Source organism: Rosa chinensis, chromosome 7, assembly GCF_002994745.2.
Source record: "Rosa chinensis cultivar Old Blush chromosome 7, RchiOBHm-V2, whole genome shotgun sequence".
Classification (NCBI taxonomy): domain Eukaryota; kingdom Viridiplantae; phylum Streptophyta; class Magnoliopsida; order Rosales; family Rosaceae; genus Rosa; species Rosa chinensis.
In genome coordinates, this window is record NC_037094.1 from 29,865,901 (window position 1) to 29,869,943 (window position 4,043).

The 4,043-nt window shown below is 40.6% G+C and overlaps 1 pseudogene; it reads right to left on the bottom strand.

Moving 5' to 3' along the window:
* Window positions 1–245: 245 nt before the first annotated feature.
* Window positions 246–3,555, bottom strand: LOC112176971 (annotated as a pseudogene).
* Window positions 3,556–4,043: the final 488 nt, after the last annotated feature.

A 4,043-nucleotide genomic window follows, 5' to 3' on the forward strand; every position in this document is an offset into this window, starting at 1 on the left:
AATGAAGTGTCTTCTGTCATTTGGTAGTTTCAATGGAGTTGATAAACTGTTTGGTATATCGAATTCTAGAAATGCTAATTGTTGGGAGCAGAGTATGATCATAACACCGTTTTCTTAACAGCTTCACAAAATCTGTCCATTAGATGAAGAGATAATGAGTTGAAACCAAAAGGGACACTATGAATGAGATTCTCTTCAGTAAAACCTCATGTACCTACAACCTCCAAAAACTATGTTACCCAGAAGAAGAAAACCTGCTCTCTACATTAGTTACACCTACATACTAGACAATTATTACCAAGCCTGAAAAGAATTGATGAATTACAAATAAGCAAATAGAAAACCTCATATCCTTGCAGCGCTAGAAGTTGAGTCATTAGAAGTTGCAGCGAAAGATTCTCTACAGTTCTTTATAAGCAGATCCCTAAACTACACCTTCGATCCACAGAGTACTACGTTCAAGCCTCCTCACAGCAGAAGTACCCGATTTAGAACTCTCCCCTTCATTGACTAATGAATAGACATCCCAACCCCCACCTCTCCAATAGGAATAATAAACTGCTGGAACATGACCAACTTTCCAATGATCTTCTCCACCATCTGGATGTAGTGGCATGATCAATTCATCTGGCATATCGAAAAATTCAACCAACTTTAAATTGGTTAAATGTTCAATGCCAGATGGGACCTTCTTCAACAATTTACACCGCTGGATAATTAGCTTTTCTAGACAAGGCATTGCTCCCTCCTCTATGGTTACTGATTGTAGCTCATCCAATTTATCAATACCTAATAACTTCAGACTTGGAAACCCTCCTGCCTCAAAATGCAAGCTTCCTCCATCATAAACTTGTAGCAGTTCAAGATGTACCAGGTTTGGCAAACCCTGAAGATGTACTAGAGGATCCTCCTTCAACCGACTCCATTTTAGAAACAGTCTGACCTGGTTTTGAAGAGAAGAAATCCAGTGTGGTAACTTTTCTAAACGACCTATCAAGTAGAGTCGCTGAAGAAATGGAGGAGCACGAGAAATGTGGCTAAGATCAATTATCTTGTCCTTCTCTGTTGAAGATACAGAGAACGAGCGAAGATTGGTCATATTTTGGACGGACGAGCATAAGGTGACCCCATCTTCTTTTCTCAACTTGAAAGTGCCTAACCTCCTTAGTTGGTTCATTCTCCCGAGCTCTGCCATTAAAGCACCATTGTCTTGATTTGCCTCTATAAAGCAGAGCTTTTGGAGCAATTGCAAGCCACATATTCCTGCAGGGACCTTAACTCCTTTTCTGGCATTGAAGCGTGCATATGACTCAACCTCAAAAAGATACGCCAGGAGATGACGAAGTCGCTTGAGATTCAAAATCTCATAAGGTAATTCAACAACTTGCGAGTGTTTAAGATCCAAGGTCTCTAGGTTTTGTAGCTTCTTGATGGAGCCTTGAATTTGTTTCACCTTTGTATGCCTCAAGCTAAGATACTTGAGAAGAAGAAGCTTGACAACCTCTCCTGGAAACATATCCAAATGTGCACCTTGTAAGTCTAATACTGTAAGCAACTGAACACCTGTAGGAAACAATTTTGGTATGGGAAAATCAGTAAGTGAATCTTCTACCCCGAAAACGAGCAAAGAACGAAGTTGAGACGGTATCCTCTTTTGATGTGCATTCTGCAGTGTGTTAACTATTGATAGTCGTCGAACTTTCTCAGCCCACATTGTACCGTGCTCTTTTTCTATTGCATTTTGCTCTCTAGACTTCAAAATGACAATCTCCCGTAAAAGATCATGGATGCGATATGATTTAACTCTCCCTTCAGCTGATGTTTCTGCTGCTCGAATCAAACTTCTGTCCAATAATTCTCTAAGGTAACTCTCTGCAACTTCTTCTGGTGTCCTTCCCTCTTTTCCAATAACAAATCCTTCAGCTAACCATAACTTAATCAATCTCATATGCTCAATTTTGTAGAGATCAGGAAAGATGCTCAGATACAAGAAACATGATTTCAGATGGTATGGTAAATCACTGTAACTGAGATGCTGCAATTTTTTCATGTTATCAAGTTGATCATTTCCTTCTATTTCAGCTCCAATACTGCCAGAAACAGCAGCCCAATTATCCACATTTCTCAGGTCCTTTAAAGCTAGTACAGCGCTGATGGCCACAGTTACAAGGGGCAGTCCCCCGCATTTCATCAGGATGGATCGACAAATTTCCTCCAAATTGGGAAGGCATGAGTTCCCTTGAAATGTCTTCCTGCAGAACAGAGTCCATGAATCTTCTGGAGATAAGGGCTCTAAACGGTAGAACATGTCATGGTTCCCCAAGCAAGAGGCAGAGGCTACATTAACATTGCGAGTAGTGAGCATTACTCGACTACCACGATTGTTGTTTGGCATTGCATGATTGATGGCCTCCCAGCCTGGTATATCCCATATATCATCCAGAACAATCAGGTACCTACTATTCTGCAGCAACTTTTTAATCCTCTTTCTTAGCTGGTTGTCATCCATGGTTTCAACTTCTTCATCTTCAGGAACCAGTTTCTGGATAACTTTGAAGATTTTATTGATCATGTGTCTTAGGAGCTGATTTATCTTGAATGATCGAGAAATAGTGATCCAAGCGTGTACCTTGAAACGTTTCTAAACTTTTGGATCCTTGTAGACTTGATTGACCAAGGTAGTTTCCCCAGTCCACCCATCCCAACTTCTGGAACCACCTGGCGTCTAGTGTCTTCCTTCATAAGCAATTCAATCAGTTGCTTTTTGCGCTCGCCAATTGCCACAAGATCAGCCTCTTCCAGTAAAAGGGCATCCTCTTGACCAAAGTTGTGGTGCTGAACTAGCCAAGCAGAGCTGGAGCCAGCTTGGTCAACGAGTGTTTGTCTCTCATATCCCTCCGAGAGGCTTTTCACTTTTGAATTTATTCTTTGAATATCATCAGAAATTTGATGGTGAGCTTTCCATTTCTTGATGATGCAAGAAAGCTTATGAAGGGAAGCTCGGAATCCATGGCCGTGGTCGTGTGAATGGAAAAGCCTGAATTTATCAAGGGCATCCTCCATTTCATGAGCTATATCGATCTCTGACTTGTTTTACCCACACTTTGAGCTGAGGATTACTGTCTTCCTTTGCATCAGCTACCCTTAAGAAGGCTTTGATGCACTCCAATTCATCAACCAAGTCCTCGACCTGTTCTCGGATCCCTGACAATAGTTTCACCTCTTCTTCTAGTAATGTAGTGAGCCTGTCAACCAAAAAGGTAACTACACTTTCTGCCATTCTTTGCCTGATAGCACTTGCATGTTTGTGTTTCTGAAGGTAGATAATATATTTGTGGGAGGAGAAAAGGGTTTTATGTGTTATTTGAGTTGATATTGTTGAATGATCTTTCATGGGGTAGCTTTCTCTTTTTTAAAGGTTTTGTAGAAACCGTCTACATCAGGGTCAACTGGAGGTTTTGTAGAAACCATCTACATAAGGGCCAACTGTTACAAAGAGAATTCCAGTTGCCCAATACACCAAGTATCCAATCATTTTTGAAAACCAAAGAAATAGTCAAGATGCTTAATTTGATCTTATATACCCGTATATTCTCCAACTTCTCATTACATTGTACTTTCCTCATTCTAGATTTCTTCTTGTAAACTAACAGGCAAGTTTTCTCAGAACCCATCTAAACATTCCCAATTTTGCACAAAGTTAATAAGTAATCGAATAGTAGGTTTGACCACTGACCCAATCATCTTCTGAATTAGGAACTAATCAAAATAACGAAGTTACTTAATTGAGAATATAACCGACTTGTTGCCACATATCATAACGCTTTAGCTAAGCTTTAGAATAATTGAATGAGTTTTGTCCCTTTCAAATCAACCTTGACAGTCAAACCCTTTCATATGGTACCATCTTGGTGGAGTTAAATCCCGCCGACGCTTATTGGAGTTAAATCCCAATATATTCTTGGTGGCCAGGGGGAGGAAGCGTTCTGACAAGATCCCCCGAGCACGGATTAGTCTCTGGGCCTAGGAAGCCTTTGAGGACA